The sequence below is a fragment of the Eumetopias jubatus genome, unplaced genomic scaffold (genome assembly GCF_037043125.1).
Source record: "Eumetopias jubatus isolate StellerSeaLion01/CBP00866 unplaced genomic scaffold, mEumJub1_p1.0 scaffold_13, whole genome shotgun sequence".
NCBI classification, from domain to species: domain Eukaryota; kingdom Metazoa; phylum Chordata; class Mammalia; order Carnivora; family Otariidae; genus Eumetopias; species Eumetopias jubatus.
In genome coordinates this window covers 104542039-104556566 of record NW_028274819.1, presented here as the reverse complement: position 1 = coordinate 104556566, position 14528 = coordinate 104542039, and the positions used below count along the sequence as shown (strand labels likewise).

Below are 14528 nucleotides of genomic sequence, written 5' to 3'. Positions count from 1 at the left end.
AATACTACTAAGAACATTTGTACAACTCTAAGTTCCTGCTTTTAATTCTTCTGGGCATCTACCAGGGAGTGGAATTGCTAGAGCATACAGTAATTCTATGTCTAACTTTCTGAGGAACTGCCACACTGTTTTTCACATTGGCCAAACCATTAGCATTCCCACCAACAGTGCACAAGGAGTCCCACTTTCCACATCCTTGCCAACACTGTTTTCTGTTTTCATAATAAGTTATCTTAATGTGTATGAAGTAGTACCTTGGACTTTTGATTTGCATTTTTCTGAAATCTAGTGATGTTGAGCATCTTTTCATATTCATTCCTTTTTAAAATTGTTGTTTTACTTCTACATGTTTTATAAACATCATAATGCATACTTATTGTCCTTCTTTAAACAATCATCCTCTAAGGAGATTTGAAAATTAAAAAGTTTTTAGTCTTTCAGATTTACAGTTTCTGGTATCCTTTGTTCCTTTGTGTAGATTAAATTTCCATTTGGTATTGTTGTCCTCCTATCTGAACTACTTATAACATTTCTTGGGAGGGTCTCTCAGCTTCTGCTTCTTAGAAGAAGTCTAGTTTGCCTTCATTTTTTATATTTTTCTTGGGTGTAGAAATGTAGGTTGACAGTTTTCTCTTTTCTACTTTAAAGATAACACTCTATTTTCTTCTGGGTTGCATAGCTTCTAACGAGAAGTTTATGAATTGCCTTATTTTCCTTTATGTAATTTTTTTCCTGTTTGCTTTTAAGATTTTCTCTTTATTCCTAGCTCTCAGAAGTTTGTGTTGTGCTTTGTTGTGATTATTTGTATGTATTCTTGGCTTTTTTGGGCTTCCTTGGATCTGTGGATTTATAATTTCTATCAACTAGAAATATTTTGCTATTAAACAGTTTTCTGTCTTTCCCTTTCTCAGACTTAAATTACATAAATTTTAGAATGCTTAGCATTTTTTTTCATTGGCTACCTGCTCTTTTTCCCTTTTGCCTTCCATACTTCATTTTGCTTATTATTCCTGTAGTACCTGTTAATCTGATCCAGTGAATTTTTCATTTCAGCTATTTTATTTTTTTGTTTCTAGAATTCCCATTTGGGTTTGAGTGTGTGTTTTCCATTTGTTACCTCACCAAGTTCACATTTTTTCCTCTATATTCTTGCACATATTAATTATACTAGCTGTTCTGATATTCTTATCTGCTAACTCTTTCAATTCTGTAATTTCTGGGTCTGTTTCTAATGACTGACTTTTTTTTTTTTCCTTCTTGGTTATGGGTTATATTTTCCTGCCTATCTATATACTTGATAGTTTTGGATTGGATACCAGACCTCATGAATTTTATGCCATTGACTCCTGGATTTTGTAATCCTTTAGAAAGTGTTGGGCTTCCCTCACATGGCTAAGTTATTTGGAGTTAGCTCAATCTTCTTAAGGCTTACTTTAGGTGTTATTAGGATGAATTCAGAGCAGTCTTCAGGGTTAGTTGGTCTCACTATAAAGATAATACCCTGCTGAGTACACTATCTCATGTCCCAAGTATTATGAGATCTTCCTACTGTGACTGATGATAATATGAACTATTCCTAAGCCAATGTGAGCTGCAAAAGTTGTTTATTTCTTGTAGAGTTACTGATCATGCATATGTGGATAACTATTCAGCCAAAAATTTGAGGACCTCCCCACCCCTCAATCTATAGATTTCTGGTACTCTTTCTCTGGGCAGTTATCCCCTCCAATGTTCCTTCATATAAATTCTAGTGACTTTGACTTCCTTGAGCTCCAGTCTTCCTCTGAACAACTCAGAATGTTGAGCTTCTTTTGGATTTCTCTTCTGTGTTCTTTGGTCTGGGAACTGCCTCCAGGCAATGACCTGAAACAATCACAGGGCTCACTTTTTTGGTTTCTCTTTCCTCCAGGATCACTGCCCTGCGCTCCTTATTGTCCAGTGTCTGAAGTCCACTGTTACATCTATTTGGTCCATTTTTCTAGTTGTTATAGTAGAGAGTAAATCTAGACCCAGTTATTACATCCTGCTGAAAGTAGAAGTTTTCACCTAAGCTTTTAGAACAATATTTTATTGCTTTTTTGGGGTAAAATATTTTACCTTCTTTAGCTGAATTCTACACATCTTTCCAAAAAAATTTTGAGTAAATAAAAACCCAGAAGTACAGACCAAGATTACAAATCCCTATATATACAACACTAGAACTAAATGTTAATTTGTTTCAAATCTTTTCCCCTTAAAATTATATTACACATTTGGTGTTTGTTATAATTTTATGCCTTGTAGCAGACATTCTAAATGTTTATATACATATATATGTGTGTGTATATAATTCTTAAAGCAGGCAAGGAAAACTTTATTCAAGGCTGTTGCAATAGGGGAGAGGCACCAGAACCAAAATCTGAATTCAGCTTTGCTGAAACAAAGTCTGGGAGAGCTTTGAATCACTGTGGTATGGAGGGAAACTTCCTCTTATCTTCGTGACAGAGGTCTTTTTACTTGGAGCAAAGTGCCCATGGAAATTGGACTCCTACCCTCTTGTGGAAACTGGGAGATACCTCTTGATGTTAACATTTCAAAAAGATGGCCCTTGGCTCCTAGATGTAGACATTCCTGGATTGAAAAAATGGGCAAAAGGTCTTTAAAAAGATTTACCTATCAAAGGGGCAGAGAAAGAAATTAAAGGTTTTCTTTTTTTTTTAATTTAAATTCAATTAGCTAACATACAGTACATTATTTTCAGAGGTAGTGTTCAGTAATTCATCAGTTGCGTATAAAACCCAGTGCTCATCACATCATGCGGCCTCCTTAATACCCATCACTCAGTTACCCCATTCCCCCCCCACCTCTGCTTCAGCAACCCTCAGTTTGTTTCCCAGAGTTAAGAGTCTCTCATGGTTTGTTTCCCTCTCTGATTTTTTTCCTATTCAGTTTTCCCTCCCTTCTGTTACGATCCTTTGCACTTTTTAAAATTTTTTATGGTGTTAATCAACCTACATTACATCATTAGTTTTTGATGTAGTGTTCCACGATTCATTGTTTGCGTATAACACCCAGTGCTCCATGCAGAACGTGCCCTCTTTAATACCTATCACCAGGCTAACCCATCCTCCCAGCCCCCTCCCCTCTAGAACCCTCAGTTTGTTTTTCAGAGTCCATCGTCTCTCATGGTTCGTCTCCCCCTCCGATTTCCCCCCTTCATTCTTCCCCTCCTGCTATCTTATTCTTTTTTTTTTTCTTAACATACATTGCATTGTTTGTTTCAGAAGTACAGATCTGTGATTCAACAGTCTCGCACAATTCACAGTGCTCACCATAGCACATACCCTCCCCAATGTCTATCACCCAGCCACCCCATCCCTCCCACCCCCCACCACTCCAGCAACCCTCAGTTTGTTTCCTGAGATTAAGAATTCCTCATATCAGTGAGGTCATATGATTCATGTCTTTCTCTGATTGACTTATTTCGCTCAGCATAACACCCTCCAGTTCCATCTACATCGTTGCAAATGGCAAGATTTTTTTGATGGCTGCATAATATTCCAGTGTGTGTGTGTGTGTGTGTGTGTGTGTGTGTGTGTGTGTGTGTGTGTGTGTGTGTGTGTACCACATCTTTATCCATTCATCTGTCGATGGACATCTTGCCTCTTTCCACAGTTTGGCTATTGTGGACATTGCTGCTATAAACATTGGGGTGCACGTACCCCTTCGGATCCCTACATTTGTATCTTTGGGGTAAATACCCAGTAGTGCAATTGCTGGATCACAGGGTAGCTCTATTTCAACTTTTTGAGGAACCTCCATACTGTTTTCCAGAGTGGCTGCACCAACTTGTATTCCCACCAACAGTGTAGGAGGGTTCCCCTTTCTCCTCATCCTGCCAACATCTGTTGTTTCCTGACTTGTTAATTTTAGCCATTCTGACTGGTGTGAAGTGGTATCTCACTGAGGTTTTGATTTGGATTTCCCTGATGCCGAGGGATGTTGAGCACTTTTTCATGTGTCTGTTGGCCGTTTGGATGTCTTCTTTGGAAAAATGTCTGTTCATGTCTTCTGCCCATTTCTTGGTTGGATCATTTGTTCTTTGGGTGTTGAGTTTGATAAGTTCTTTATAGATTTTGGATACTAGCCCTTTATCTGATATGTCATTTGCAAATATCTTCTCCCATTCTGTCGGTTGTCTTTTCGTTTTGTTGACTGTTTCCTTTGCTGTGCAAAAGCTTTTTATCCTGATAAAGTCCCAATAGTTCATTTTTGCCCCTGCTTCCCTTGCCTTTGGTGATGTTTCTAGGAAGAAGTTGCTGCGGCTGAGGTCGAAGAGGTTGCTGCCTGTGTTCTCCTCTAGGATTTTGATGGACTCCTGTCTCACATTTAGGTCTTTCAACCATTCCACACATGAGTGAAACCATATGATAATTGTCTTTCTCTGATTGACTTATTTCATTTAGCCTAATACCCTCCAGTTCCATCCATATCGATGTAAATGGTAGGTATTCATCCTTTCTGATAGCTGAGTAATATTCCATTGTATATATGAACCACATTATCTTTATCCATTCATCTGTCGAAGGACATCTTGGCTCCTTCCACAGTTTGGCTATTGTGGACATTGCTGCTATCAACATTGGGGTGCAGGTACTCCTTCGTTTAATTACATCTGTGTCTTTGGGGTAAATACCCAGTACTGCAATTGCAGGGTCATAGGGTAGCTCTATTTTTAACTTCCTGAGGAACCTCCATACTGTTTTCCAGAGTGGCTGTGCCAGCTTGCATTCCCACCAACAGTGTAAGAGGGTTCCCCTTCCTCCACATCCTTGCCAATATTGGTTGTTTCTGTCTCATTAATTTTAGTCATTCTGACTGGTGTAAGGTGGTAGCTCATTGTGGTTTTGATTTGTATTTCCCTGATGACAGGTGATGTTGAGCATTTTTTTCATGTGTCTGTTTAACATAGATTGATTTAATCCTTAAAACATTTCTATGATTCAGTATAATGAATGACACTGTTGTATAATGAAGATCATAAGTAATACAGTGGTTAAATAGTATGCTTAAGGTCAGACAACTAGTAAGTGAAGCAGAGATAAGAATCCGGAGAATCGGGTTATGGAATTTGAACTCATAACCACTATCCTTTATTACTACTTATAATTATTGAAAACCTGCAGATCGAGTAGAAATTCCCTATCCTTGATTCCTTGTCCTAGTGCCCTTATCCTTTATTCATAGACAAATGTGAAATTTTATGTCCTTCCAGTTCATTTTTAATGCTTTAACCTTAATTTGTACATATTAATAACAAGTTGTTTGTTTTAAAAACTTACATAAAAGTTACCACATTCTACATATAATTTTATGATTTAAATATTCTTGAAGGTAATTCATGTTGAGAAATGTATATTTTTTAATGTAATTACCTATGTTACATATCATTGATTTGACTTAAACACTCCAAAAATTAGTAAAAATCCATTCCAGGTAGTGAAACACAGTAGGTAATTTGTACCTGTCCCTTCTCCCCCCTCCCTAGAGTTCCTTCCTCTTTTCTTCCCCTCTGTAGTATTTGCTCTCTAGCTTTGCTGAGCAGCTGTCCTCCTGATCTTTTTCCTCTGTCCTGTGTAGGATCCTCCATTTTCTAGGTTTTGTGTATTCCTTTTCTGGTTTGCTTCTTTTTGATGGATGCACTCTCTAGTTACTTCTTAAGAAAGGGAAACTTGCATAGAAAGCAAATTTATTGAAACTATACTTTCTGAAATTATCTATACTTAACACATGATTGATAAGTTGTCTGAGTATATGTTCTAGCTAAAATAATTTCCCTCTGACTTATGAAGACAATGTTCTGTTGCATTCTAGCTTCTAGTGGAGCTGATTCTAGATAGGTTTTATGTGACCTATTTTTTTTTTTCCCCTTCATGTAAGCTTTTGAGAACAAAATTTTCGCCCTGGTATTTTAAGATTTCAAAACTTATCTGCATTGGTATAGTTTAGCTTTGTTTTTTTTTTTTTAACCTTCTAGACACAGGTAACTTTTTAATCAAACTTCTACATTTTGGGGAATTTAAACCTTATCACCTCTGCTTTTCTTTCTTTCTGGATATTTTGATGTTGAACTTCCTAGATCTTGTCCTCCTATTTTTTTCTAAATTTCTTTGTCTTTTTGTTCTATTTTGGGGGACAAGTGCTCAACTTTATCTTTCAAATTTTCCATTTTCAGTTACTATATATTTTTAAATTTCAAGACTTTTATTCTGACTATTCCTTTTTATAGCAACCTATTTTTGTCTGTTGTGAATATAATCCTATTTCTCTGAGAATATTGCAGTTTAAAAAATTCTCTGTTCTTCATTGTCTCCATTATATTTCTTTTTCTGAGTGACTTGGTTTCCTTTTATCCTGGAGAATTTCTCCGAAGGTCATGATAGTCTTGGTCAACCCATCCTAATTAAGGGTAAGACACTTAGAAGAGCTCCATTATGGGTGCTTCTTGCTGATTGTTGTGCATCACTGTGGGGTGGTCAAGTGAAATTCCTGATGCCTTATTTTGAAACTCAAAAATAGCAGTATTTGTAGGTTTGTTCTCTTGGGGTGTTCAATTCCCCAGAGAAGAATCCACCAATTTCCTATCTGGAATCTATTCACCTAGGATTATTTCTTAGAGAAAGCAATAAAAGGAGGCTGGGAGTCTCACTTTCATCAACTCCTGATTTTAATTAGGCATCTGTCCTTCACTCTTTGTTGGACTTGTCTCCCTGAATATGGAGCCCATTTGGTTTAGTTTCATCCCAAAATGAACCATTTATCTCATTTTGGGTTGGGGAAGGGTTGTCACTTGGCTCTGCAAGAGCAGGGAAGAGTATACAGAAATCTACTTTTTCACTGTTATTTAGTCCATCTTTTTCAGCCCCAGACACCACTCCTGCTTTGATAGCCTCTGGTGTTGCAGACCATGGAGACTTTCCAGTGTTCTGCATCATGGTTTGACATTGGTGCCTGTACATGGTATTCTGCTTTCTAGAGTCTGTTAATGTTTTTTCCTCTTCTGTCATCCATCATTTGATGCCATCTCTCATTTTCCATTCTCTTTGTCCTTGTGAGTTTATAGTATTTTAAATTCTATAATATCATTTTACTGGAATATTGGGAAGGAAAAGAGATAAATTTTTGTGTGTTCAATCAACCATATTTGATAGTTGGCCTATCTCTTTCTGTCCTTTAATTTTCAAACTTTTGTTCTCATTACCTATGCTACATGAAAAAAGCTCATTTTGACCACAATCCAAGCTTCCGTTTTTAGGTGGGAATACAGTTTCAGTTCTTGGCTTCTTGCAGGGAGACAGACTCCAATCCTATGCCTTCTTTTAGGCACACTTGGTTCCCATTCCGTAGTGTTAAATAGCCCCATTTCTAATTTCTGGTCCTGTTGCCTTGAGGACCCAGTTGCCCCATGTCTCTAGCCCACTGTAGTTTCTATTTTCATAGAGAATTTTAATCTTTAAAATTTGTTTTTAATTTTCTCTTAAATGCATATGTATACTTTCCACCCCAGCCCCCCAAAATGTAGTTTATAAAGGAGGTCTCAAGATACTGGCTCTACTTTCTTGATCACAAGCCTTCCCTGTGACTTTTTGACATGAAGTTCCATACTTGTTGCAGTGAATTGTAATTTTCCTTCCATCTTTGTCTTAATTGAAAGTATTTTTGCTATAGTTTCCTAATTTCCAAATCCAATAGACCCTCTTTAATTCTTAGTAACTGGCATGTTGCATTTGACACTCCAGGGTGTGTCCTCCTTGAAACACTATCATTTTGGCCTTTGTGTACCGTGTTTCCCATTCCCCCCTTATACATCTTTGACCAATCCCCCTATGACTCATTTGCAGCCCCCCTTTCTCCATCTGCTGCTGGAATATTCGTGCTCCTTAGGGTTTTAACCCCAGCCCTGTGCATCTTACTGTATACTCTTGCCCTGGTTGATCTTCACGCTTGCCATTTCAGATATTAACCATATGCTGATGAGGATGAAATACCTCTCTCTAGTTCAGACTTTTCCAGATTTCAAGTCTAAGACCAACTCTGCTGGCTGCCTTTACCATAGTCCTCCCAAATTCAAGAGATCTTGGGATAAACCTGTCCTCCTCCTTCCCAGCATTGTTCCTTTTTTATTTCAGTTGATGACACCAACATTTACCTGTTTACCCAAGCTAGAAACCAGGGAGTCATCCTTGAACCCTTTCTTCTTCTTGTTATTCTAGTTATGTCTTTAGGCTGCCCAAGGAATGGGTTCTCATGGCAGTGAGGCCTTATAAGAAGTGCAGCTGGACCCAAGGCAGCTCTAGAAACCTCAGGACCTGCAGTTTGTAGAACTTCCTGGTCATTATTGTAACCCCAACATTTCTGCTATATTCACCTCTGAGAATTAACTTCCATATTCTTTTCTTTCATTCTGTATCTTTTCATCATAGATTATCTTCAAAACTTTGGCTTGCTATGATCTCTTGTGGTTTCAACCTTTCTCCTTCATATAGCTCCAACTTAATCTCATTTTGGGCCTCTGGTCCTTTTGCATCCTGCTTTTCTTTATGTTCAATATTTCTGATTCATGGGATCAGGAATCAGACTGGCTTGGCTCATCTCACTAGGTCCCATTTTGGGATTCTTGTCAGCCTATTGAAAGCCTTCCCTTAGGACAGACACTCATCCTACTCTAAGCACCTGCACAGGAGGAGCAAGTTACTGGGATATGAAGTATGACCACTTTTTCCCAAATGATATGAATTGGACAGTTACCTTCATAAGGGAAGCTGGCATAGAGCTACTGTGATTTGACATGGTTAGTATATTCCCTATTTAATATATTGAGTCCTATCGAATTTATCTCGTAAATAGTTTTTAAACCTCTATTCTCCTCTCCAATCTTAGTGTCTTGGTTCAAATCCTCATCTTCTTTCACCTGCCCTGTGGCAACAGCCAGTCTTTCTTCTCCCCACCCCGTTTTCCTCATTGGTTATAATATTGGTTTTAAGTGATGAACAATGACATCTGTTATCACTAGGAAAAGATGTTGAACACTTCTGCACACTGAACCTTGGCCTTGGAGTCACCAAGGAAAACTCAACACAGGTATTGGAACTGGATGGAACAATGCTCTGCTTACAAAGAGAAGAGACAGGGCAAGGTCAGCTTCAGTATTGGGCATCAGTCCCCAGTAGCCAACAGGTTCCTCTCAGCAGCCAACACAGGGCAGGTGGCCTGCATGTGCCCATCTTGTGCTACAGCAGGACCCTGACCCCTCCCCACAGGGGACAAATATGGCAGTGGGGTTGACAAAGTGCTATATGACACACATGCTTAAGAAAAAGGAGCATATATTGGGTCTGAAACAGGGAAAGATAATTCCACACAAGGCACTAAATTCAGCACAAACTGTGAGGGCCCTTTATCTCGGTAAGGAAGTGTTCCAGGCCCAGGGCCCATTCTTACATGGCTGATGGGGGGTCAAAAGTGGAGGGCATGCATGAGACTGCCTTTCCCAACTTTAAGTATACTTAAAATCTCTCCGTATTTATTGAATACAATTTGTTACTTGTTCTAAACTAAAATATTAGATGAATTTGAGTTTTTGTTTCTTAAAAGGAACCCAGAGAGGCTAAGCAAATTAAGTTGTTTTTTACTTTCATATGATTAATTTTTCCTCCCTGAGGGCAGAGCTTCATCAGCCATGTCTGGGATGATTGCAGAAGCCTCCTAATTGTCTGCTGGGCCTCGGCCTCATCTCAACTCCAATCTATCTTCTAGATTTATTTTTCTAAAACGTGTATCTGATCATGTCTCTTTTCAATTTAAAAACCTAAGGCCCATTTTCTGCCACTGCCTCCCTGCCCACATCAAACACTCCTCCCTATACTTTCCTTTAGAGTTTCCCTATTCACATTCCCCACACTCAGTCCTGCAGGATAATATTCCTGCTCTGCTCTCGGAGAACACTGCATAATTTAAGTTTTGGTTCCAACCTCTATCTGTCCATTTGATGCAACCTAATTATTTGAAAAGTGAAAAATTCGGTTATTTAAATTAGTGGTTTTCTTGCTGCCACCAAGATATTTATTTAGCTTTCAGAATGCTGAGCCCCAGCTCTGAGCCACTGTGGCACATTACCTGCCAGGCAGGATTGTGTTCTATTCATTTTTACTGGTCCCTTCCATCGTGCCTCTCTACCCCAGTAGATACCTAGTCCTGTGCTGTGCCTACTGGTGGTTCGTAAATAGCTGTGGGCACAACGGCAACGCATTCTTTTCTCCAAAGTCTTTGGTTACCAGCTGCCTGGGCAGAGGACTTAAGAGAAGTAGCCAAAATAAAAATACTTAGTGTAAATTTATTTAAGTCCACATTTACTTACAAATTTTATCTAAAGAATCTGAGGGTGAGGGTAGTCAGGATAGAGCTTAAAGCACACAATTGGGATTGGTACCACCTGGTGGGTGGTAGTGGTGGTAAATGAGGTGATGAGGTCAGTGACTTGAGTCCAGTGACTTTTCAGGATCAGGCCATTCCTTTCTGGCAGGCCATTTAGGTTTTTATACTTGAGGTACAATAAATTGTATATGTTTCAAATACACAATTTGGTAAGTATGACCTGTGTATATTTGTGAAAACATCACCACAATCAAGATAATGAACAAAATCTTCACCTCCCAAAGTTTCATTCAGCCCCTTTGTAACACCTACCACCTGTCCTCCTTTCTTCCCTGTTCTCTCTAGGCAACCAATGATCTGCTTTTTGTCACTATAGATTAGTCTGCATTTTCTAGAGTTTTCTATAAGCAGAATGCTATAATATGTAGTCTTTTTTGGGGGGGGGAGGGGTCTGGCTTCTTTGACTCAGTATAATTATTTGAGATTCATCCACATTGTTACATGTGTCAGTAGTACATTTTGATGAATTTATTGCATGCTGTACGATGATTAATCATTCTCTTGTTGGTGGACATTTAGATTGTTTGCAGTTTGGGGCCATTATAAGGAAAGCTGCTGTGAGTATTTGTGTAACTTTTGTGCTTTCATTTTCATTTCTCTTGGGTAAAATCTAGGCCTGACATGGCTGGTATATGAAATGGCTACAGATGAGAGGTGTACTCTCAACTTCTTACTTCCCCATCAGCACTGAGGGCCGGTTGTTCCTCATCCCCCAACACTTGCTGTGATAGTCTTTTTGATAGCCGTTCTAGTAGGTATGTCGTAAGCTGTTTAGATTTTGAACTTAAATCAGTTACGCAAACAATGAATCATGGAACACTACATCAAGAACTAATGATGTACTGTGTGGTGACTAATATAATATTAAAATAAAATAAAAAAAATCAGTTTCTTGAGTTCCATTCTAGGTCTACTAAATCCTAGGGAGGGGCCTTGGGGTGTTGTGCTTTTAAAAAGAGAATGATAGCCAGGTTTGGGAGCCACCAACTATATGACATTGACTGCAGCTTTGAAGGGGGCTCAGATAGGACTTTGACAGAAGTGGTGCGGGAAGGCAGGGGATGGAGACAAACTTTTCTTCAGGATGAAATATGTTTCATTAGTTAAGCTCATGTTGGATCAGTCCTCATCCACCAGAGCCAAACCTGTCGGCTTGCAGTAGCCCCTAATTACAAGAGAAAAACCTTGCTTTCCCTCCTCTGGATGATTCACATTGGAGAGAGTGATGCCCTGCTGGGTGGTGCAGCGTAGCTTAGTGGGACCAGCATCAGAGTCCGAAAAAGAGTCAAGATGCTGCTGCAACTATTGGTGCGAATGTAAACTGGTGCAGCCACTATGGAAAACAGTGTGAAGGTTCCTCAGAAAAGTTAAAAATAGAACCACTATGTAATCTAGCAATTCCACTTGTAGATATTCATTTGAAGGAACTGAAATCACTGTCTTAAAGCTATCTGCCCCCCATGTTCATTACAGCATTATTTATAATACTTAAAATCTAGAAACACAAGTGTCCATTGTCAGATGATTAAAGAAACTATAGTATATGCATATACAGTGGAATATTAGTCAGCCATAAAAAGGAAATTCTTCCATTTGTAACACCTTGGATAGACATTATGCTAAGTAAAATAAGAGTAAGACAAATACAGCATGATCTATTAGTGGAATAAAAAAAGCCCCATAACTGTGAACTCATAGTGGTACAGAGAACAGATTAGTGGTTGCTGGAGGTGCGTTGAGAGAGTGAAATGTGTGAAGGTGATCAAGAGGGACAAACTTCCAGTTATAAGAGAAATAAGTCCTAGAGATGTACGGTATGGTGGCTATAGATAATACTGTATTATATATTTGAAAGTTGCTAAGAGAGTAGATTTTAAAAGTTCTTTTCACAAAAAAATTATAACCAGGTGTGATAATCACAAGTTTAGTTAACATCTTTTCATAATATACACATATATCACATCCTCATGTTGTACACTTAGCACTAACACAATGTTACATGTCAATAATACCTCAATGAAAAATAAAGATGGTGTTGCAAGTCTATGACTAGGAGGTGAGCCAGAGCCAAATCCCTCTCCACCTTCCCTAGCCAGCAGTTGGTAAAAATAGAAAAAGAGAAAAGAGAAAATGTAAAAGACCTGCAAAAACAAGATCCAACCTCTGGCTACAAATGGTACAGAAACACATATAAAACACAAGGCCAGTGGGAGGATGGGGTGGCTGGGTGATGGACAGTGAGGAGGATATGTGTTGTGGTGAGCTCTGTGTGTTGTGTAAGACTGATGAATCACAGACCTGTACCCCTGAAACAAATAATACATTATATGTTAATTAAAAAAAAAAAGCCACTGCTGTAGGCCTGCTAAGCTCCAGGACCAGAAGCAGGTTCAGGCAGCAAGGAATTCATTATCTTGGGTAGAGAGATGAACAGTGCTCCCAAAAAGGAGAGGGGACTAGGGTTTCACCTGAAATCAAGAGTTAGGGTAGGGTTTCCCTGTCTGGGAAAGGAGACAAAAGGAGATGTTTAGGCTATCTCATTGGAATTAGAGCTAATACTTAGTACCTGCTATGTGTCATGCATTGTTCTGAACTTCTTGGTTGGATTAATGTATTCTCACAATCCTCCCAATTATTATCTGCACTTTAGAGACAAGGCAAAGAAAGATGTTTCTTGCCTTAATCTACACAGCTAATAGTTCAGAGTTAACACCTAGGGAGTATGCCTCTCTGGAACATGCTTAACCATAACCCCAGGTCCTCCCAGGGTGTTACAGACCAAGGGGAGTTGAAGGAGGCAGATACAGTCTTGCAACCAGCCTGGGAAGAGCCACATACTGTGATGGGACCTGTGACCCCAATATCACTGCAGGGCAGACTGATGGAAGATAATTTCTATTCTAGGGGTCTCAGGCTGCCTGGAGGCCAACAGAAACCTTTCTGGAGCGGGAGGGAGGGAGAAAGCAAAAACAAGAGTGAAAAATCAAGTGAGAAAGAGAAAAAGAAAAAGCTTTCATTGAAAGTGAGCCTGCAAACAAAAATTATAAAACACATGAGGAAGACTAATACAGAGACCTAGCCAAAAACAAAAACATAGGATCATAGGGTGTATGAGTTCATGTAAGATGAAATGAGAATAATAGAGCAATGTGAAAATGATTTTAGAATAATATTTCGGATCAAAGCCTGGAGATAAATTATACTGCAGACTCTCAATCAATACACAGCTGTTAGCACATGTGGTCCATCTGAATAAAGTTGGACAGAATAACTTCAGGCCACCACCCAAGGTAGAATCCAGTGTCTTAAGAATAGAACCTTAGAGGGCGCCTGGGTGGCTCAGTTGTTAAGCATCTGCCTTTGGCTCAGGTCATGATCCCAGGGTCCTGGGATCGAGCCCTGTATCCTGGTCCCTGCTCCACAGGAGGTCTGCTTCTCCCTCTCCCACTCCTCCTGCTTGTGTTCCTGCTCTCACTATTCCTCTCTCTGTCAAATAAATAAATAAAAATCTTAAAAAAATAAAACCTAAGAATCTACCATCACTTATCAATTTTCAGGAATGGGATGGCCTAGTAAGGATCACCTTTGTTAAGAAAAACAAGACACTCTCTGCTGCATTTAAGTCAAGCACAGTGCAACAGCTATTGGAAAACTACAGAATTCACTGTTCAGTCCATAATATTATAATACCGTAAATTTCAGTGTAGCAGATAAAATACAGCAAATCCTAACCACAGGTTTTAGTGACAGACGGCCCTGTTCCATGGACATAGATGACTTCATCAGATTGCTACATGGATCCAATGCAGAAGTTATGCATTTTTCTTAGGTATCTGGAAAACAGAATTTTCCAAACTCAAGAAAAAGAAACTGGAATTACATATTTTTAGTAATTTGAGATGAACTATGCCTTTCCTTCACTGGAACACTATGTACTTGACTATTTTTGACTTAATACTACTGTCACCATTTATTACTCTGAATTTTTATGGTAGTCAGTCAATTCTAATTACCCAAGTTTTTTTGGTTGTGGTATCTTTTTAATGTCTAACGTA

The 14528-nt window shown here is 38.8% G+C and overlaps 1 pseudogene; it reads left to right on the top strand.

Moving 5' to 3' along the window:
* Positions 1-10958: 10958 nt before the first annotated feature.
* LOC114211243 (dimethyladenosine transferase pseudogene) lies at positions 10959-14302 on the top strand (annotated as a pseudogene).
* Positions 14303-14528: the final 226 nt, after the last annotated feature.